At 37.3% G+C, this 23,865-nt stretch overlaps 1 protein-coding gene across 4 annotated transcripts in view; it reads left to right on the top strand.

The window, feature by feature from the left end:
• Positions 1–23,865, top strand: part of PLCH1 (phospholipase C eta 1) — a 161,950-nt gene that overhangs the window by 2,517 nt on the left and 135,568 nt on the right. Inside the window, exon 1 of one of the 4 annotated variants that reach the window (XM_039330628.1) lies at positions 16,945–17,894. The exons of the other annotated variants lie outside the window; for them this stretch is intronic. The gene's annotated coding sequence lies outside the window, so the exon portion shown is untranslated. Of the gene's footprint in view, positions 1–16,944; positions 17,895–23,865 lie in introns of those variants that run through there. 4 annotated transcript variants of the gene reach the window in all.

Genomic DNA, 23,865 nt, shown 5'->3' with positions numbered 1-23,865 from the left:
GAGCAAGCGTCTTTTAATTTCTTGGCTGCAGTCCCCATCTGAGGTGATCTTGGAGCCCAGAAAAATAAAATCTGTCACTACCTCCATTTCTTCCCCATCTATTTGCCAGGACTTGAGAGGCCGGATGCCATGATTTTGGTTTTCTTAATGTTGAGTTTCAAGCCAACTTTTGCACTCTCCGTCTTCACCCGCATCAAGAGGCTCTTTAGTTCCTCTACACTTTCTGCCATTAGAGTGGTATCATCTGCATATCTTAGGTTGTTGATATTTCTCCCGGCAATCTTAATTCCAACTTTTGATTCATCTAGCCCTGCCTTTCTCATGATGTGCTCTGCATATAAGTTAACTAGGCAGGGTGACAGTATACAGCCTTGCCGGACTCCTTTTCCAATTTTGAACCAATCAGTGGTTCCGTGTTCGGTTCTCACTGTTGCTTCTTGACCCGCATATAGATTTCTCAAGAGACAAATGAGATGGTCTGGTACTCCCATCTCTTTAAGAACTTGCCACAATTTGTTGTGATCCACCCAATCAAAGGCTTTTGCATAGTCAATGAAGCAGAAGTAGATGTTTTGTATTCCTTAGGGTCGTTCTTTCCTTGCTCTCCGGCACAATACGCGGTCCCTGGGAAGTATTGTAAGATCTCTGAGGCCACTGAGACGGGCTCTCAAGAAGGGGGTCTTGGATTGCAGTCTGCAAAGTCGTTGAAAGTGTTGGAGGGCTTGCATTTCCAGCTGCGAGGTGGGCCTGGGAGTGCTTTTCTTGACCATTTCTCTTATCCTTTTAGAAGAGACAAAAGGCCGGGGAGGGGGCCGGAAGAAAAGAGAGGAAATGTGGAGGCTGCTTATTATCTTCCATCTGTTTACTGAGATCTCCTAGTCACTAAGTAGCCTCATGTGGATTCACTCCCCTCAGAAAACCAGCCTCCATTGGTCAATCATTCCCTTCGCTGTCTCCCCAAACTTAATGGTGGGGGGAGAAGAAAGGTGACTGAGAGCTCCCTTTGTTGTGTGAAGTAAATCAGTCTCTGCAGGGACATTGGCTGCATCAGGCAACAAGCGAAAGTAGCTGGTGTGTTTTAGCTGTATTAAAAATTAGGCACAACATTTTCTATAGATGCCTCTTTCTCATTGGCTTGATTTTTAGCATTTGTTAAAGTTTTGGATCTTACTGGGTTTTTAAATTTGGTTAGCCCCCTTTAGTGCTTGCTTGAGCCAAAGGGAGGGGCCTTGTGTTTGAACTCATAAATAAAATAACGCACAGGTTTTTGAGTGCTCAAGAAATTTTATCAGGCAGGATGAAGGCCTTATTAAATGGGAATCACCTATATCCAGAAGTGGTTGATAATTTATGTTAGCTTAATTCAGTTATTAAAAGCTAACTTTTGGAATAGTGGATCCTGAGTTGAACTCTAATGTGAGAGACTGAATTTAAATTCCCCTTTCTGACTCTGTATTAGGAATGATTGGAAAAATAGAGCTTTTAGCCCAGGTTGTATTATAAAGTAGGAATAAAAAGCTGTCTCATGCTGTAACTGATAAAAATTCATATTGTAAAGCACCAAGGACATTTAAAAGAAATAAAAGTGATATTTAATGTAATATTAAGCTTATTTACTTAGAAATTAAGTCCATTGATCTTAAGGGAACTAGTTTCACGTGTCTGGTAATAGATAATATATCCAGAACTTTGATGAGTTGAAAGCTTTGTATAACTAATAACAATATTAAATTCTTAAAAACATTTAAGGTGATATCCTGATCTTAAAGGCAGTTTTGGTGTAATAAAAAACTTAATGGAGTGAATGTAAACCATAGATCTTTACACAAGTTATATAATTGCACATGTGCAGGTCCACATTAATTTCACTGGGATTCAGGAACATAATGTCTACTTTGCATGTCTTAGATTTCAAGTTGGTGTCTGGTCTAGCTTAAATCTGTCTGAAGGTATAGAAGATTTCATGTTTCTCCAGAAATACAGTATTGCTAAGATAGGGAACACCCTCACTATGGTAACTCATATACTTATGATTAGACTACTGCAATGCAGTTTATATGGGGCTGTCCTTGAGGAGGACTGAAAAGTTACAGTTGGTTCAAAATGCTGTGACCTGACAGCTGACAGAAGAGGGTAGATTTGGCAACATCATGCTTACCTTAAGGTAGCTGCACTGGCTACATCTAAACTCCCAACTGTAGTTCACAATGCTGGCTTTAACTTTTTCCTCTATTACTTGCAGAATTATCTCTCCCAACCAGGACCATCCTGCCTTGTGAATTCATCCTGAAATAAGTTGAATGTACAAGGCAGGATGTGTGGTTAAAGTTGTGGGTGTCTGTAGACCCTTCTTTCTTTGTGGCAGCTCCCATGACATGAAATGCCTTGTCACCTGAGGGAAGCAGAGCAGCAAAAACCATCTTATTCCAATGCGCTTTGGGTACAGACTTTGGACTTGAACTACACATGCAAGTTGCATTTTGTGAATTGTATTTATGTAAACTGCCCTGAATTATTGTATTGCAATTGATTATGTGCCACCAAGTTGTTTTTGACTCCTAGTAATTACATAGATAGTCATCGCAGTAGATAGCAGACCACACAGATAGTATTGCAATGGATAGATACCTAAATAGCCTCTGGATAGAAAAGAGACATGTACACCATGTGTATTGTGACTTATCAAATATATGTACCAAAATAGGAATGTATATTGTATATGGGGTGTATTTGCTTCTTACTGTATAGGAAATTGATCATAAGCAAAATAGGTGAGTGCAACTCTATATAAGCTTATTTCTTTGGAAGTAAAGCTATCTCAGTTCAGTTAGGTTGCTGTTTAGATGCACATAAGACTATACCTTTTTTTTACTAGCAAGTGTTTAATTTTTTTTTACAGTATTGAATATTTTAAAAATGAGCCCTTAAATTTCAGGAATCTTTTTTACAAAGACAGCTTATCCTAAATGGGCATGAGAACTGTTGCTGAATTAAATGGGAGTTTGGGATAAACATACTGAAAAAGTAATAGGGTCATTACTAAAAGCTCCTTCTTTCCCTACTATCTTATCTCTGACAGTACAGTATATGACAAAAGATGGTTTGTAAGTGGGGCTGACAATTTTTCAGTCTGTTCTATTTACATATTAGATGAAGTTATATCCAAACAATGCCAGCAGTGGTGGATTTGATTAAGTGCTCATGTCCCAAAGGTAACTCAGAGTCTTCTGGGATATATGGATGTCACTTCCAAGTTCTTATCTCCTGCAACGTGCCTTATACGTGTTAAATAGATGGATTGTTGTACAGGGCAGGCAGAGCAAAGAGTTAACCTCTTACGAGTTGGTTGATTGCTTTTCCTCTTCACCTCCTGCCTTACTACTTTACCCTTTTAAAGCACTGGCAAACTGGACAGAGGCTCTGGGAATCTGCTGGAAAGCCCTGTTCCCTTGTCTTTTTAAAACAGCCTCCCTGCTCCCTGCTCACTGTACTTGTTGATTAACAGAATTATGTTTGGTCCCTGTCAATACAGTTAATGTCCAGGGTCAATCGTTTTTATACTTCTGGGGAACTTAGCCTAGCTTTGTCTTTCAAGCAGCCAGGCGTGTGCGCTTATCAAACCAGAGAACATTTGTTGGTTTGTCTCCTTTTTCTTGCACCAATTTTCACTAATCAACATAGCCTTCTCTTCATGGGCATTTGGTGCTGTTAAGCAATTTCTTGGCTGTGAAAATGGACAGCATTTTGATTGTTTGAGCAACTGTGGACACCATAAGGCAGTTTTGGCCTGAACACATGGCGTTTCAGTTAACTCATTATTTTCCCTCCACTGCACTGTATCACTTCATCGGCAACATTTTATTAACCTTTGGGATGACATTTTGTAAGGTTTGTTCCATGCAGTTTCGAACACTGCTAAGAACTGTTTTTGTATTTTATATCAATTTCCTTATTTTGAAATGAATTTTATGTCTTCTGAATTGATCCTAGTCATAACCTCCTAATTTTCCAGAACAATAGGATTATGTAGGCTACTAGAAATAAACCTCTTAGGATTGGAACCAAGCTTCTAGTCATGTGTGTTTAGAGTTATAGAGTTACAAATGTTTAACTGCTTACCTATTTAGGAATGAATTCATTGAGACTTACTTCCAAGTAAAGTTTTCATCCTTTAAAGCAGTGGTTCTCAACCTTTTTAATGCCGTGACCCCCAACTGGTTGTAAGTTGAGACTACTCAACCGGTCGTAAGTTGAGGACTACTCAACTGGTGCAGCACCGTTTGCAGAATGGGACTTTTGGCGGGCTCAGCAGGGCAGAGACAGCCTGGACAATTCCTATTGGCTTTGAAAGCCAATAGAATTAGACTCTATTCAAGAGAGTCTATTCTGTTGGCTTTCAAAAGCCAATAGAATAAAAGGGAGTAGCACAGCTAAGGAAAAGGGGAAAAAAATGGCGGACTGCGTTGTTTGGTGACCCCCGTGAAATGGTCTTTCGACCCCAAATGGGGTCCCGACCCACAGGTTGAGAACCACTGCTTTAAAGCTATTTGAAACAAAACCCCAAATCCACGGATGGCTGATACCTTTATTATAATGGACCAAAATGCTAAAAAAGAAGGTATAAAGTTTTGAATTCTGCAGAGCTTTTCATCAGATTAGGTGAGGGACATATTTTATTTATATCAAATTGGCTTAAATCGCTAGTCTGTATTTTGTTATCTAAATCACAATGTATTTATTGTCCAGAGGATTTTGTAAATCCTACCATGCTTGTTTTTTTTAATATAATCTGAACATATGTTCTTTAGTTTTTGGCAAAAGGTGTAATTTTTATTTTCAAAAGCTGCCCATAAGATAAAGCAATAATTTAGTAAGATTTTTTTTCCAGTGCAGTTCTGATAAAAGGTGAGATGAAGTGATGGTCCTAGAACTAAGTGAGGAATTGAACACATTGAAATTCTTAATAGCTGTATCAGCTCCTGGATCAGTTTTCACTGTAGATACTTGGATAATATTTTTGCCATGATGTGTCCGGAAACAACTATCCCAGCTTTAAATGGTCCCCCATTACTTTAGAATTTTCTTGCATTTAATTTCTGTAACCTGAATAGTTTTACAGTGATCTTTACTGCCTCAGATATTAACTGATTTACCATTTGCATATTGGCAAGTACAACAACAAATAGTTAGAAAATAAATTCATGATCTTTCAACCACACATTTTGCAAAACACTTTATTAAAAAAAAGAAAAAAGAATGCAACATCTGATATAATTAAAAAAATAAAATTGAATTTTATCTATTCTGGGCTACCTACTAAAGAGGGTGAAAAAACAAGAGTTTGGTGAAGAAGCAGGGTTTTTTTTAAAGGGCAGGTGTTGTGGTCATGAGGTCACTGACCTTTAAAAAGCTTTCTGCTTTCTTCCCATTCCCTCCCTTCTGTGTTCTATCATGTGTGATGGCCATGATAATGTGAAAACTTTCACACACTTTGGTGGTATTTGGATTGGTACTGATAAAGTTTTTGTCCAACAGTGAATTAGGAGCCTTTTTGTCTTAAATTTTGTATAGTAACATTACCATGAGTAACATCAGACTCAAAGAATTAACTTGCTGTAAGTCTCGAAGTAAAAATCATCCTTATAATATTTATAATATTTGCTTTTCAGTGATGGTAAGGAATCATGCTCATTGTCAAAATATGTTTGGTAGGAGAAGAAATGTGAGCATATTGAAAGTGCTGACTAATACAAAAATTGCAATAGTGCACACATAGATATACACATTGTATTAACTAATACACTGTACAATTACTTTCTTTGTGAATTAATTTAGAATACTTCAGGACCTGCCTTCCTTTTAATGCAAAAGTTTACTTTCCCATGCAAGCAAGAAATATGCAAGAATTGCAGAACTGTGCTTAGAAGCTCCAACTTATCCTAGGACAGTGATGGCGAACCTTTTAGAGATCGAGTGCCCAAACTGCAACCCAAAACCCACTTATTTATCGCTGGGTGCCAGGTGGGAGGGGCCCACTGGGTAGGCATGGCTGTGGTCATGGCAGACTGGGTGGGTGTGGCCAAGGTGGATGTGATCACGTCGATGTTGCTCATGGGGAGGGATGCCTGTGGGGGCTGGGCAGGGTTGGGAGATATCCAGGGGGTCTCTGGCTGGTAGGGCAGTGGGCAGGAGGCTCGTCCTGTGGGGTAAGGTGAGGCAGGGCGGGGGTGCCATTGTCACAGGACAAGGCGAGGCAGGGGCCGGGGCGGCTCCTGCCTCACACCATCGGCCCCCGCACACAGAGGCCAGCAAGCGCATGGGGGCCGACAGTGTCCGTCAGCAGCCACAGCCTGCAGGCCCCTCGACTGGCGCATTCTGGGGCTCTGCAGCCCGCCGCCAGCAGTTCAGAGAAGCCACCTCTGAGCTGGATGGCTGGCCGACAACTGAGGAGGCGATGGAATGGGTCATGCACAGGAAGAGGAGAGCATGTGAAGCCTGGAGGGATGGGACGGGGGGGAGGGAAACCAGCCATGCTGGGATGCATCTAGCCACGTGGGACCTTGGCGAGTTAGCAGGTGGCTGCTTGAAGAGGGATGTTTGCCATCTCCAGGGCATGGTGCGCGTGCCCACACAGAAGGCTCTGAGTGCCCCCTCTGGCATGTATGCCAAAGGTTTGCCACCACTGTCCTAGGAATTGAGTTTGAATCCGAAATGTTAAAAGCAATCTCCTCTATGAATTTAAAGAAGAATAATTCTTCCTACATTGTTTTCCAGGAGCAAAATTATTTTTTGACAGTCGAAATTAAAGAAGAATATGGTGCAACATATTTCTGAGATTAAAAAACATTCCCTACATATATTTTTTGGGAACTGGCACAAAATTCTGGGATATGCAAGATTTATTACATAAATACAACCACAATTGAGCTCAGTATTTCTGTTGCTAAGTAAGACAGTTATTATATGAGTTTTGCTCCATTTTATGACCTTTCTTACCACAACTGGTAAGTGAATCACTGTAGTTGTTAAATTAGTAACATGGTTAAATGAATCTGGCTTCCCCATTGATTTTGCTTGTCAGAAGGTCACAAAAGGTGATCCCGGGACACTGCAACCATCATAAATACATGCCAGTTGCCAAGCAGCCGAATTTTGATCATGTGACCATGGGGATGCTACAGTGGTCGTAAGTGTGAAAAATGGTCATAAATCACTTTTTTCAGGGTCATTGTAGCTTTTAATGGTCACTAAGTAAATGGTTGTTAGTCAAGGACTACATGTATTAAGAATAGTTACTAGGTTTGTGAAATTGCCTAGGAATCAGAGTAAATGCTTTGATTGTTTTACCCTGAGACTTGTGTACCAAATTGAGTGTAGTTTACAGGCATCATGCTTGGAAATATCCGTGAGATGGGAAGTGTGTTATCTCTGTTAACTTATAACGTATGAATGGGTTTCCGGACCCCCAACTCTAAAAACTTTAGAATCTTAATAATTCAGCAAGACTAAAATGTTTCACCCTATTACATATATGCCTTCATCAACTTTATGAAATTCTATAGGGTACAGTGGTTTCTTTCTTCTATAGAATAGCTTTATTTGTTATGGTGTTTTGTCTTTTTAATTTATACATTGCTCAAATATGTATGTATGTATGTATGTATGTATGTATGTATATAAGAGGCAGTCAACTGCCCTTATTAGATATTCGTCCTATTAATTCTACAAAACTTGCAGTTGGGAATTTCACGTTGAACCAACTGGTGGTTTTTACCTTGATCAAATAACACCAATCTCTGCAATTTTTGTATGAGTCAAAGACTGCAACTTCCTGATTGCCCTCTTGATCTTCTACCAAAAAATGTCTGAAAATAGATAAGCTTATTTTATTTCCATGCTGTTTTCAGAAAACCAGATCTGATTAATATTTGGAAGGAAGACCATCAGCTAACTCTAGAATAAGATTTAGACTACAGAGTTAAGAACATGCAATTCCAAACTATTTCTATATTATTACCAACAAAATGATGTAGATGTATTGATGAAGCCAGTAGCAGTGGAACTCAATTCAATGTTACATTTACTTTCCTCTTAGAGTTGCTCAGAGTGGTTTACATAAAATGACAGGGGTGTCTTAAATAAAACTATCATAAAAAACTAACAATGGCTAATAAGTACTTTTAACATTTTAAATATTAATGACAACCCAAAAGGCAAGCAAATGACTATAACTTGCCCAACATTGATTTCTTTTTATTTTTAGATTTTAATCCCACCCACCACTATTATTTTTATAAATAACTCAAGGTGGCAAACATACCTAATAGTCTTTCCTCCCCCTATTTTCCCACAACAAGAGCCCTGACAGTGAGTTAAACTGACAGCTAGCGCATTGGCCTTCACACCTAAGGTGAGATTAGAACTCACAGTCTCCTGGTTTCCAGCTTGGAGCCTTAACCACTATACCAAACTGGCTTTTTCAAAAAACAATTGAGCATTTCTCAAAGAGAGGTCAGTTGCTAGAACATTGTCATCAAGAAACCTTATTCTTGGCTTCTTCACTATGAACCAATCATAAACATTGGGACACAAGCAAGGCTTCTCCAGCTGATCTTAAGATGTAGATTGCATCTTCCGGTGGATCTGCGCGCGCGATGGCGGCTACTTTGTAGCTGTCCTCCTGGGTAAGTGTTTGAATCGCTATGAACAGCGGACATCAGCTGTTCAGCGGTTCAAAAACCCCCTCCCGGGCAAAGGGGGGGTAGAGAGGTGTCTGAATAGTGGTAGAGCCTCTTATGCACCCCCAAAGTTTTTTTTGGGGGGGTGAAAACAGTGCTCCCATGGAGTTCAGACTGTCTCCGCTTCCTAGCTGCTTTTGTCCCTAGGGACAAAACAAGCCGCTGCAACCACCTCCGCGATTAAAGTTAACTGGTGAGTTTTTTTTAGAAGCGGACAGAGCTGAGTAGAGGATTTAGTTTTTGCTTTCTTGGATTTTATTTGGATTTTAAGTTCAAAGATTTATTTTTACTTTTATATTCCCTCTTTTTATTTTTTTTCCTTTGTTGAAAGGGAAAGTAAAATGGCGATCAGCAAGTCTTTTGGTATTTTTTTTTCGGAAGGCAGAATGGCGATCGGCAGGCTTTTTGGGGTTTCTTTTTTCCCTTTCCCTTTTCCTTTTTTTGTTTTTTTTTAATGATTGGAATGGAGTGTTAGTATTATTATTTTTGTACGTTTTTGGTTTGTTTTTTGTACTGTTTGTATTTTTAAAAAAATGGAATGGATTTTTTCTATTTAATTATTCTTTTTTCTTTCTCTCTTTTCTTTTTTTTTGAACTCCTTTTTTTATTATAATGATCTCCTCTTGAAGGATTTTTATTTTTTTATTTTATGGAGTTAACTTCTTTTTTTCCTTTGTTTAATTTTTGCAATTTCTAAGAAGAAGTAAAGATTTTTTTAAGATGGCTCCAGATGAGATTCTTATGCTTCAATATAAACAAATGGAATATGCTTTAAGAATCAGAGGTTTGGGTGAGTCTGTGCAAGGAGATCTGAGAGAGATGGTTGCAAAGGACTTTGCTGTGATTTTGAATAGAGAAAAAGAGGAAATACTTAGTGAAATTGAACAGACATTTAGAGTTAATTCTGTGGTGGCAGAGCAAAAGAATTTGCCAAGAGATGTGGTAATTTACTTTGGGAAAAGATCCCTGCGCAATGAAATTATACAAGCTTTTTATAAGAAGAGGTTTCAAATTGCTTCACAAAATATTATAATTTTAAAGGAGATCCCATCTAAAATTTTAAGAAGAAGAAAGGAGTTTGCTTTTTTATCAGACGAACTTAAAAAGAGACAAATTTTGTTTAGATGGGATGTTCCGACTGGAATGGTGGTGAATTACCTGGGGATACGTTATAGTCTTAATACTGTTTCTAAAGCAAAAGACTTTTATACTTCTGTCCTGGGGGTATGTTCATCGCCACCTATCACGTTTAAAGCTTTGGAAGATAAAAAGGCAGAATTGCAATCTGAAGTGCTTACACTTATGAAAATTGGGAAACTTCAGTTTGAGGGGCCTCAACAAGTAGAGATGGAGAAGCAGAAGACAACCAGTGTGACATACAATTGTAAAGAAAAGTATCAACAGAAGAAGGACAAGGAAGTTTCACAAGTATTGGTTCCTGAATCTGCGGGAGAAGTAGGATTTATAAATTCCTTGGAGCAACCTTTAAGGGCAGAATTGCAGTGTGAAGAGCCTATATTAATTAAAAATGGGAAATTTCAGTTTGAGGGGCCTCAACAAGTTGAGATGAAAGAGCAGAGGACAACTTGTGCAACATATAAACGTAAAGAGAAAGACCAACAGAAGAAGGAGGTTAAGGAAGCCTCACAAGTATTGGTTCCTGAGTTTGTGGGAGAACCAGGACTTACAAATTTTTTGGAGCTACCTTTAAGGGCAGATTTTAAAGTACTTCTTTCGAGATTTATGGACAAGAGACTGATAAGGATTGTATTTAAGTGGATGGTACTGGCTATTGGAGAGAAGACTATGGAGATCGAATGAAAATTTTAGATAAGAAGTTTAAGTTTAAGTATTTAGTTTAAGTATTTAGAAGACTATTGAGATTGCGGGAGAACTAAGATTTACAAACTTTTTTGGAATTACCTTTAAGAGGTTTATGGATAAGAGAAGGAATGTGTTTACTGTGGAGGAATTTGTTATTGGTAAAGATTTAAACAGGTATAAGGGAATTTTAGTGTTTTAAGTTATGTTTATGGGATCTATTATTATTATTATTATTTAGAGAAGCTAATTTGTTTAATTAAACGTATTTAGATTTGTTTAGGATTTATATTACCTTTAAGAGGTTTATGGATAAGAGAAGGAATGTGTTTACTGTGGAGGAATTTGTTATTGGTAAAGATTTAAACAGGTATAAGGGAATTTTAATGTTTTAAGTTATGTTTATGGGATCTACTATTATTATTATTTTTAAGAGAAGCTAATTTGTTTAATTAAACGTATTTAGATTTGTTTAGGATTTATATGTTTTTTAAGTTTTTTCTTTTCTTGATAGGAGAGAAGATTATGGAGATTGAATGAAAATTTTAGATAAGAAGTTTAAATATAAGTATTTAGTTTAACTATTCAAAAGAGTATCCAGTCTTAATGGTATAATGAATGTTTATATGCTTATTTTTGTGCTCTAGAGTAAAGAAAGAGGGAGATTAGATCTTATATTGTAGGTATGGATATTTAAATAAAGTAATGTTTAAATTCGTGTTTTGGGGATTCTATATAGAATGATGGATAATAATATAAGTACAATACTAGAAAATGTTTAAAGTATATTATAATGTGTGTTTAATGTTTGCAACTATTATGTTTTAGAGAAGATAATTTGTTTAATTTAAGGTATTTAGATTTGTTTAGGATTTATATGTGTTTTAAGTTTTTTTCTATTTTTTATTTTCTTTGAAAATTTTAAGTAAGCCTGTACTCAGCTCTGGGAAGGTTGAGGGAGGGTATGGAGGGTTTGGGGAAGATGGGGGAGGGTATGGGAGGGTGGGGGTTTGGGGAAGGGATTTGTTTTAAAAAAAAAGAAAAAGAAAAAGAAAAGATATAGATTGCATGATATTGGGGAGGTAGTTTGTTAACTGATGAGAACGCTGCAACAAAACAACACCAATATTGTGGAAGCTGCCTGGCCTGCAGATGTTTAGTTCAGGATACTCGGTATAATCTATAAGCCCTTTATGGATGAAACCTTGTTATTTTTTACTACAGGTAGAATCTGCCCATCTGGTATGTACCAAGTGAGAGGCCTGGTTGCAGATTCCTCCTCCCCCCAGCCCTTTCCCAAAAAAGTTAAGTGGTGGAAGCCCAGAAGCAGGTATCTTGGTTGCAGCCAACTTACTTTGAAAAAGTACCGTAAATGCCGGCGTATAAGACGACTTCTGCGAGCGCTGAAATCGGCGCCAAAGACGGGGGTCATCTTATACGCCGAGTCGTCTTATATGCCGGAAATACTGGTAGTTTCCGGCGTATAAGACGACGTTCTAGGAATGCGGCCCGGCTATAAAGACGGGGGTCATCTTATACGCCGGGTCGCCTAATACGCCGGCATATACGGTATTTTCTTTATCTAGGAAAGCTTGTAGAGACTTTGGAATGGAGATGTCTTTTGTGGATGGATTTTATGAACTGTAGCTGTTTTTTGTTTTTTTTTGAGACATAAGCTGCTTAGGCTTGGTGATGAGGTAACATAGTTGTATATATGAACCTACCAAGTTTCCAAGCCTAAAGACATATGGATCTTTGTTATTTGTGAGATCCAGCTGACATAACATTAAATTCCAAAATATTTTCTATAATGAAAATGAAATGGGATTGAACATATCCTGACAACTATGGACTCAAACAGAAGATATGATACCTCGGTGAAACATTTAACATTGAAAGGGACTGAGATCACCTGTGCTTTACTCATGAAGCAGATATGTATCTCTCCATATTACAGAATAATAAATGATATGCAAATACATTTTTGTAAATGAGATTTTTTTTGCATACAAAGTACAACTTATGCAGTTAATTGGAATTGAAAGTAAAAGAGTGCATTTTATTTTAGAGATTTATTTAGTGAAAAATATACATATGGATGTTTCATTTGTGAAAGCAAACTTTAGATGACTTTACACAGCCTATTGTAGTATTTCCCTAGAAATATTGTTCCTTTTGGGTGTGAAAGATCATTTGATATAGATTACATGTAGATCTATTTTGAGCATCAGTTATAATGAGTGAACCTTCATGTATCACTGAGCAATGGCTGACATTGGAGAGATACATGAAGATTCCAATTTATACCCAAGGTCATCTATTGAATGCATAGCTTGGTGACATGATCTTTCTCTGGAAAACATTAACTCTCTATTGATTGACTGTTAATGCATAATGTCATTTTAGTAGTTGTGCTTTCCCCAAATTGGTACCATTCTGATTTACTGAATTATAGACCACAACATTACCATCTGGCATGGCATTGCATATACTTCTCTAAGCTGCTTTAGACCAGATGTCACATTTTGATTGATTCTGGAGTCAGAATTGATGTAAGAATTTGATATAAGACAAAAGTCAACCATCATATATTGGAATTGCAGGAACTCCAAACAACTGTTGAAAAATGACCCATCCAATTTACTTATAAAAAGCACTAGCAACTTACTCTCCCTCCTGTCCCTTGCTACTTTGGTCTTCTCTGTTGTCCAATATTTTAAGCCTAAAGTAACTAGCTTGCCTCCATCCGGCCCTCTGTCTAGAATATCAATATAAATATGTAGAATTTCTGCCATCATTCACAGTCTTTATTTTGATCGAACTTTTTAGTGCAAGGGAAATATTTTACTTGCCTGAAGTGAGAAGTTGCACAGCAGCTAGAACAAGGACACATGTTTATAGACTAGATCCTCAGTGGGTTTTGGAAGGTATAATTCCAAGGGACTTTTGATTTGAGTCATGTTGCTGCAGGAAAACTGAGGCGAGGGAGGATTAAAGCAGCAATGCAGAATAATGCATGAAATTGGCTGCTGGGGATCCTGAAGAAAATCCATTACCTGCTAATGTAATATCATAACAATGCAGGTTGGTGATTGGATTGACACATTGCATTGGGCCCTTAAATGTTTGGTTTTGGTTTTGACCAGATCCTAGCCATTATAGTTTATAAAGTTGCATCATTATTTATGTATTTATTCAATACATTGTTATTAAGTGATGTTTTAGTGCAATGTGTGAATCAAGACAGTTTGCTGTGTAGGATAAACAGGAGATTGTTATTATAGTTGCATCCTGTTTATTTTCTTTCCCCTTATATCTACTTTGCCACTTAATTCTTAGGCAATTTATTTTAATCCTCTTTCTACTCTTTATTCTACTTTGGTACTTTATTCTTAGGAATAAAATGTTGGATTTTCATTTCATCATGTAATACTCTAAAGAATTGTCTTTTTGCAATAACAAAGCAACATTATAATTGACTTGATGTCAAGCCCCATCTGACTGTCACTCTCAGGCAACAAGAAGCGTTTGGATGTCTGGAAAGATGTGGGGTGGTAATAAGGTGTTATAACAGAATCTTGAAAGCCTGTCAAAGAAATTATTCAGACAATTTATATCTAATTAATTAAAGCAGATTTACTTTAAGTCTTTTCCTCATGTTTCCTTTCTTCCCTAGACAAAGGAATCTCCTCCTCCTCCTCATTTGTAAGGGGTTTCCATCTCATTCTATTTCATCTAAGCAATTCTAGCTGGCTCACAAAGTCAAAAACCAATATACAAACACATAAAAACTGTCCATAATCAATTTAAAATACTCCAATTCATTTCTTATCTTGTTCTCAGGACAGATACACATTCTGTCGCCTTTAATAGCTGCATCTGCTTGGCCAGGATTACACATACAGTGGAATAAGATTACTTAACACTGGAGAGATATGTACTACATATGTATAGAAGAGAAACATGGTTCTGATGTTGTTCTCTGAACAACTGCACAAATAGAAAACAATCAGAGCAAGGAAAAGGGAAAAATGCCTTTATTGCTGACATGATAAACACATTCTTTATCATATTACTAATGTGATAAAGGCATATCATTCTTTTATCATCATAGTACTTATAGTGGTTTCCCTACTATCTATCTATCTATCTATCTATCTATCTATCTATCTATCTATCTATCTATCTATCTATCTATCTATCTATCTATCTATCTATCTATCTTTACCTTGAATGTAAAACTATATATATTAACTATATATATATATAGTTAATAAGAATAGTGAAAATAAAAATGTGATTCCTGGGTGAATCCATAGTCAGTTACCAATAAAACGTGAACACCAGGAATATAATAAATTATAAAAGTTTAATACCATCACCGATCACCAAGCTTTCGTCAGATACTTCTGACATCGTCAGGGTTAATGCTGGTCTGTGGGAGAGTGCCTTTATAGGTGAGCCGTCATTTGCACACGGCTCCTAGATCTTGTCGTAGGTCCTAATTGATTTAACTGCTTTTTAATTATGGCTTCCATACTGATGACTCCTCTTTTCTTGCTTTTACTGCTTGTGGGTGTGTCATTGTTCCCCTCTACCTCCCACTGTCTTGAATTAGGGAGGTTCTTTCCTCCCCTTTTTTGGTCGTTCCTACTTAGAGATAGATAGATAGATAAATATATAGATAGATATATCTAAAATGGCAAATCCCTAGCACTCAAGATCCTATTGTGTCATTCTGCATCTGTAGATCAAGTCACCATCTAAGAAGAGTTGTAATGCAATCAATAAAGTTTTTTCTGGTTCGTCTTTTTCTTTTCTCCATGAAAAACAGTTGTAGTATTGAAACTATGGCTAACATTACTAGAGGGAGAAAAAGAAAGCCAGATGGCTTTCTTGGCAGTATTCACTTGTGCCATTACCCAGCTGGCAAGCAATTCAGAGGGAAAAGATGACAGCATGATCACATATTCCTAAAGGATGGATGGAGGGACTCTAGGGAGGCAAAATCATGGAAAGGGAGGGACATACAGCTGTCATGTTTTAAAAACCAATAAGGGGGGAGGTTAGTATCTACTACCTGGTGTGTTCAGGTTGCTTTAAGAGGGATAGTAGAGAAGATTGACTCTCTCCTGTGGACACTGCAAGAGAAAAGGTCAATCTCAGATTTAGAAATTATATAATCAGCATATTGCAGGTTTTCAACCTGGTATAATTTTTCCCCATGGCAAGTAAAACACAATGTATAAAAAAAAAGAAATAAAATTAATTTGGGAATGTAAGCAAAGGATTATTTTATAATAATAATAATACTAATAGTAGTAGTAGTAGTAGTAAAGTTGGAAGGGACCTTGGAGGTCATCTAGTCCAACCCCCTGCTCAGGTAGGAAACCCTATACCATTTCAGACAAATGGCTATCCAGTCTCTTCTTTAAAATTTCCAGTGTTGGAGCATTCACCGCTTCTGGAGGCAGGTTGTTCCACTGGTTAATTGTTCTAACTGTCAGGAAGTTTCTCCTTAGTTCTAGGTTGCTTCTCTCCTTGATTAGTTTCCACCTGTTGCTTCTTGTCCTACCTTCAGGTGCTTTGGAAAATAGCTTGACTCCCTCTTCTTTGTGGCAGCCCCTGAGATATTGGAATACTGTTATTATGTCCCCCCTCGTCCTTCTTTTCATTAAACTAGACATACCCAATTCCAGCAGCCGTTCCTTATATGCTTTATCCTCCAGACTCCTAATCATCTTTGTTGCTCTTCTCTGTACTCTTTCTAGAGTCTCAACATCTTTTTTACATCGTGGTGACCAAAAATGGATGCAGTACTCCAAGTGTGGCCTTACCAAGGCATTGTAAAGTGGTATTAACACTTCATGTGATCTTGATTCTATCCCTCTGTTAATGCAGCCTAGCACTGTGTTGGCCTTTTTGGCAGCTGCAGCACACTGCTGGCTCATATTTAAGTGATTGTCTACTAGGATTCCGAGGTCCCTCTCACAGTTACTATTATTCAGCAAGGTACCCCCTATACTATACCTGTGCTTTTGGTTTTTCTTGCCTAAATGTAGAACCTTGCTTTTTTCACCATTGAATTTCATTTTGTTAGTTAGTGCCCAGTGTTCAAGTCTGTCCAGATCCTTCTGTATCTTAAGCCTGTCTTCTGGAGTGTTGGCTATTCCTGTCAGCTTGGTGTCGTCTGCAAATTTGATGAGTTCCCCATCTATCCCCTTCTCCAAATCATTGATGAAGAGGTTGAAGAGCACTGAGCCCAGAACATAGCCCTGGGGCACCCCACTACACACTTCCCTCCATGTAAATGCGGTTCCATTGAGGACCACTTGCTGAGTATGGCCGGTCAGCCAGCTACGGATCCATCTGGTGGTGATGTTGTCTAACCCACATTTTTCTATCTTATGAAGTAGTAGGTTGTGGTCTACTTTATCAAATGCCTGAGAAATGACAGTGTGTAAATAAGCACTCTTGGCAGTTAATCTTATGGGCAGAAAAAAAGCTGAATAATATACATACAGATTACATTGATAATGCGTAATCACTTTGCAATTGATTAACATGGCCTTTGCAATTAACATAGTCTAAATATAGATCTGAGAGCTCCTAGGGAAGAACAGTTTCTCTCAGGCCATCAAGATGAAGTATGTGTGGCATTAAACATTTAAACTGTGTATAGAATTCATTTCAGTGTCCAATTTAATGAAATATTGGGTCAGTGCTCCCTTATCTTCCTAAGGATAATTCCTTTCTAGGTAGAAAAGAAAAACTGAGCTGTAACAAGCTGCTGTTCTGATCCAAGTACAAAGCTAAGGATGCATGTGTGGTGCCATGTATGTGTCTTCACATAATTGTTACAGGTTCAGTGAAGGAATGGAAATGACTGGTGGCAGGCAATGGAAAAATGAGGCAAGTTAGGAAGTTGGCAAAGGGTAAGTGGCCCAGGTAAGCTAAGATGGGAATGAATAGTACATTGCAGTTACCAGGACCATTATCTACAGAGGAGATACATCATCCTAAACTTGGTGTCTCCATTGAACTTGTTTTGAAAGAAGAGTTTGGAAATGTTCTCTCATTTCCTGGTGGATCATAGCAAACTAATAAATCTCTACCAACAAGGACACAGAGTGACAAGGAGACCAACAGCCGGGAGATATGCCTGAACTAATGGAGCTTCTCCAGCTAAGAAGCCATGAGATTGCCAACATGAACTCTGGGAGGAGAGTCCTCATGGAGATGTCTGCAGGGTCTGGAGGGAGGAGAGCACTAGGAACCACGGAAGAAGTCATTATGCACAAAGCCTCATGCAAAAGCCTTTTGGAAGGACACCAGGTTTGCCTGATCCACTTTCTAAATCATGTTTTAACAGAGCAAATTTTATGTGTAAAAATTCTTTCAGAGCAACGGAACACCTAAAGCCACCTGTCCCAGTCCCATTTGATCTGGGAAAGATTAAAGTAAAAAGAAAGGAACCCATTATAAAGAGTTTAAAAGAATCAAATGCAAAAAAACTTACTCGATTTTGGAATAAGAAAACTAAAAGCCGGAGTAAAGGGAAAATTAAATTTGAAATATTACCTCATTTAAAACCTGTTTTGAATTTTATAAACAGGTAATATATATCTCTGTGAGAAAGAATAATGTTTAAATTTGCTAAGAAAGCTGATTGATTATGTTAAACAAAGAAGCAGAAAAAAAGGGAAACATGGAATTCTGAGATGACTATGTATAGAAGTAAAGAATGCTGAAAGTATTCCGTAAAGTGTTATGACACATGTTATGTATGTGTAAAAAACCCCTTCTATTTTTACTCCCTTTTTATGGATTACAAAGTTGAATAAATAAAAATGTTTATCATTAAAAGAAGTGAAAGTTTTAGAAAGAAGAGGATTGTTGAACCAGTCCAGAAGAATATATTCTTCATGACAGATACTACATAGCATAAAATACTATTTCATTATCCAGCACAATAATTATATGTATATTAGATTGAAGCATGCACAAAAGAAGATAAAATAACAAGTACTTTTATAGACTACTGAACCTTTTTCAGACTTTTTGCTGAAAATGGAAAAAGCTGAAATGATTTTTAGATTGAACAATTAAGACAGCATTGAACAAGGGGTTAAAGGATCATGGTTATGTTTAAGAAGGGACAACAATTTTGATAGTAATTGTGCTAAGTCACTAATTACCTTTTTTCCTTTTATTTTAACAGTATTGTTTCCTGCACTTTTCCTTTTTTCTTCCTTCTTTTATGAATTTCTTATTTTTTCTTTTATTCAAGTAAAAATTCTCAATAAAAATTCTATACAAAAAAGAAATGTTCTGTCAGTGCTTCCATTCTGAATGGATAACTCCTTCCCAGTTGAAAAGCCAAAGAAAGAGCGCTTCAAAGAAATATTTTCTGAAAAATGTAGGAATAAGGAGAACTATGGGAATTATGTACAACTGACTGCCAATATGGATGAGTTCCAATATGCTTTCCCCTCCTTTTTCAATATTGCCTGGGTTGGCTAGTTGTCCTGTTTCTGCTATATAAAGTAAACATTTCCATGCCCAAATAATCAATGTCCTACATGAGAGCCAAATGATTATCTGGCCCTAGAGATTGGTGAGAATCATGAGATTCAGAGAGGTAGTCTACAAGTTGCTGGATGGTCTCCTTTCACGTTAGAGATCAGATCTTTTTCTCTGCATAGAATTCTGACCAGATGTTGAATGATGGTCTTCCTTTTGTTGTTCAAGAATCCTGAGTCCTACCATGGTACACTCCTGTAGTTTTGACAGGATCAAGGTATCATTTTTTCTGGAGGCATTCTCTGGTGGATCTCCAAGATTTTGCCATACTTAATGTAGCAGTTAAGCCACTGTAGGCCTAGATTGGAATTTTTTATACTTTTTCAAAATAAAGAAGAATGTGGAATCTGAAAATCTCTTATACTATTGTAAGACATGTTCAACTGCTTGCATTATTGGTGCAATAATAATGTTAAAGGTGTTTTTGAGTCACCTGTCATGATTCTGATAGATGAGACCAGTAAAAATAAGAACTCTGAGGCAATTGATTTCCTTAAAGAACAATTTTAATGGCTACATAATATCAGCATGATCAAAGGTGAAATCAAGACTGAAAGTTACCCCCCCCAAAAGGTTACAAGTTACAAGTTAAACTTCCCACCCATTGATTTGTCATAAATCACAATCTCCAATTAATACCTTTGGCGGTCTTCCTAATGGTAGTTCCAGCCCGCCAAACACTTTAGCTGCTTGACCTTGGTTCCCACAAGGAAGTTATTGTTTTGACTAAGTTGTAAGAATGCAGTCTTCCCCCTCCCATTGCTGTGGCAGCCGAAAAACGAAGAATCATGGCTGTATTCAGAGTGTTTTAAGGTGCAAACTATTAGTCATCAAGACCTAAACATGGAGTTTAAATATTAATGTATTATCTAAAGCATCAACATCAACTTTAAGCATATTGGCTGGAGAGCTTCTTTTAGGCAAATTCTATATATGATGTTTGTAAATTTTGAAAGTTCTGCGAGAATTTGATAAGGCACTTAAGAGATTATGGGTACCAGAAAAAAAGTTCACTTAAATTCCTCTTATTTATTTATTTAAATTTTGAGGCTGGTTGAATCCATAGTGACTGTGTATGACTTACAATTTAACAATTAAAAAGAAAACAACATTGTTGTTGTTAATTGTGAAGTCGTGTCCGACCCATCACGACCCCATGGACAACGTTCCTCCAGGTCTTCCTGTCCTCTACCATCTTCTGGAGTCCATTTAAGTTCACACCTACTGCTTCAGTGACTCCATCCAGCCATCTCATTCTCTGTCGTCCCGTTCTTCTATTGCCCTCAATCTTTCCCAGCATTAGGCCCTTCTCCAGTGAGTCCTTCCTTCTCATTAGGTGGCCAAAGTATTTGAGTTTCAACTTCAGGATCTGGCCTTCTAAAGAGCAGTCGGGGTTGATCTCTTCTAGGACTGACCGGTTTGAACGCCTTGCAGTCCAAGGGACTCGCAGGAGTCTTCTCCAGCACCATAGTTCAAAGGCCTCAATTCTTTTGCGCTCAGCCTTTCTTATGGTCCAACTTTCACAGCCATACATTGCAACTGGGAAAACCATGGCCTGGACTATACGCACTTTTGTTGGCAGGGTGATGTCTCTGCTTTTTAGTATGCTGTCTAGATTTGCCATAGCAAATCTAGACATACTGTATATCAAAGAGGAAAATGCAGTTGCCTAGAAGACAGAATCAGAAGCCAAGGGGAATCAACCACCATCCAAACCCAAGGCCTGGGAAAACAACCAGGTCTTTAACAATTTGCACAAAGTTAAAAGGATGGAAGGGTGGAGTGGGGGGGGGGGAAGGGATGTATTGTAGAATGTAATGCAATATAAATAAAATTGCATGTTTTTTCTCCCCAAATTTGTCAGATCATTAAAATGAGTTTAGTCGATCTGTTTTATCTCACTGCTAAAACTTTTTTAAAAAAAGATAAACAGATTTTGTTTAAGCATGAGCTTTGCATATTTTCAAGTTAATATGTGAACTTCATTATTTTGAATTTGTTCTGTTTGGAACATTAAATATGAAGGCAGTGGGCAGCAGATTTAAAAAGGTGAAGGAAATTTCCAATTTCTGTTTTAGAGATACTTCTAGAAACTAAATTGTCATGTAGAATTGATGAAATGGATGGTCAAGAAGCCAGCTGTTTACGTAATGAATATTCACCTAAGTCTATCAGTTGCTGAAAGAATAATTTGATATTGTTCCAGGACCAGCTATCAAATTCACTGGGGAAAGATATCATGATCTTAACTCCAGCACTTGTCTCCTTATCTCTATAGCATATAGAACTATCTCTCCCCACTATCATGGGAGGGAAACAAAATCATGGAACAAATGAATAAGGATATATTGGGTGTGCATGCTTGATCTGGATGAATTTTTCTCTTCTTACTGAAACTAGATGAATGAATAATTATTCTGGATGGAAAAAAGCCATAGAGTTGGATATAATTGTTATTCCTTACAAAATGAAGTGCCAATAGTGAATGTCAAAAATATACCGTATTTAGTTGGCAGAGTTGTGGTTTAAAGTTTACAGAAGTGAAAATGAATAAAATTTGGGAAGTCCAGTGCATCTCTATGCCTAGAAGGAGTTGTAAAGATCAGATTTTTGCTTTTCTTCAGTTTACTGGGAAGTATATGAAGGTAAGAAAGTTTACTATGGAAAAGTTTACACAGAGTTGAATATTGGCTACTGCATGGTAAGGGTGATATACAAAGTAAAATATGAATGAGAATAAATAGAATAAGTATCAAATAACATTGAACAGGGATTAAACAAGGAGGTATGATATTCCCTTTGTTATTTAATATATTTATGGATAAGAGTAAAATAAATGCTTGTGGTGGCATCAGAGGATATGGTTTGATGGCATGAATGTACACACATTCTGAATTTATAGAACATTTTTCGGATGAGAACTCGTGATTTTCATAAAATATACAATAGATTGAATATGGGTCTAAAAATTAATGTTTGGCAGAGAAAATAGAAGATACAATTTCAAGTTAGTCACAAATTGTGAAAAACTAGACAAATTGGGTATTTTGATACAACTTTGACTAAATGATGGAAAATGAATAGATGGATTTTAAGGCAACTAAATGCTGCTAGAAAGGGAAGGACAATCGTGGTCTGTTATGAGCATCAAGTATTTGTTGAAAGAAGTGAACATGGCTATGTAAAAGCTATGTAGTTTTGGAGAACAGAAATACATTTTCCATTGTTGTCAAATATTAATGTATTAGATTTTTAAAAAACCATTGCCCTCATATTTATTTGTTGGATGTTAGAGCACGGAACATTTTGGAAAGGGCTTCTGTAAATCAGATAACTCCATTGTGAATTAATACTTTGCTTTTTTGAGTCTATTGCTCCAGTTGTCCTGTATGATTTGGGCTTTGACAGTGGTTGGAAAAGCAGCTAACAGCCATCTGAGCTAAGCCGTAGATCAGTGATGGCGAACCTTTTAGAGACTGAGTGCCCAAACTGCAACTCAAAACCCACTTATGCATCGTCGGGTGCCGGGTGGGTGTGGCCCATTGGGTGGACATGGCTGCAGTGGTAACGGCAGACTGGGTGGGACTAAAAAGTTCAATCAATCAATTCCAATTTTTTTTTCTGCGAGAAGTTGAAATTGACTGATTGATTGAACCTCTTTTTTTTTTTTTGCACACGGCGGCGGAGGCCTAAAGCAACAAGGTTTTATAAAACCCAGCTGAAGGCCTAGGACTGGGGCGACGGCGCGTGTGCCCACAGAGAGGGCTCTGAGTGCCGCCTCTGGCACCCGTGCCATAGGTTCGCCACCACTGCCATAGATTCTCTGCTGGCCAAGGAATAAAATTAAATAATTGGTGAAACTGAAATGAAACTCGGCAAGCTCAGGAAATTTCCTCTAGTAAACTTCACATTTTAATGCAACTAAGGTATTTGACTTTTACAAAGATAAGGCAGATATATGCTTCGGGTTTTTCTTTTTAAATTTTTGATGGAATTGTTCTGTCATGTGCTTCAGCTTCCTCAGAGTTTATTTTCTGTTGCCTAGCTTGTCTGGAGCAGCTTGTTCCTGAAGCAATTAACTTGGCTAATAGGCTATCCCCATCCCTCATGAATGGACTATCATGTACCTTTTTCCAAAACATAATGCCTTGGTAGTGTTTTTTGTGGTCTTTGAAAATGAATGAGGCAAAAATGGATAGATAGAAACTGTTTTTGCTGCAGAAGGATGCAATAGACCTTAATGGTGCATAATCTTCCACAAAACAGAATTGCTACAAAAAGAAAACATTACTTATGTAGATGTTATTCCTTTCAGACTAAATGTTATTCAAAAGCTAAGAGGAGGAATAAAAAAATATAAATCAAAGACATTAAATCATGAGATAACTAGAAAAGAAAACAAGATTAAAACTGTCTCACCAACATCATTCACTGTAGTTCTTCATACTTTTCTATTCTTGTAACCATCCTTAGATCCAGTAAGTTCATAAACCAATTTATACATTGCTTTTTGTTTTTCAAATGATCACAGACCTATACAATATATCTTTCAGTACTTGGAAATAATTGTGTATTCACACAAAATAATCCAGCATTTTTCCTGGATCATACTTTTAATGTTACTCCACATTTGTGAAAATCTGTAACAATTCTTTTTTCAATGATCCAAGCATCTTTCAAGGAATCTATTTTCTAATATTTTTATATGGATTGTACTTTCTCT

Source organism: Crotalus tigris, unplaced genomic scaffold (assembly GCF_016545835.1).
Source record: "Crotalus tigris isolate CLP2741 ecotype Arizona unplaced genomic scaffold, ASM1654583v1 scf7180000024430.1745191, whole genome shotgun sequence".
Lineage (NCBI taxonomy): Eukaryota > Metazoa > Chordata > Lepidosauria > Squamata > Viperidae > Crotalus > Crotalus tigris.
This window is presented reverse-complemented; position numbering and strand designations above follow the sequence as displayed.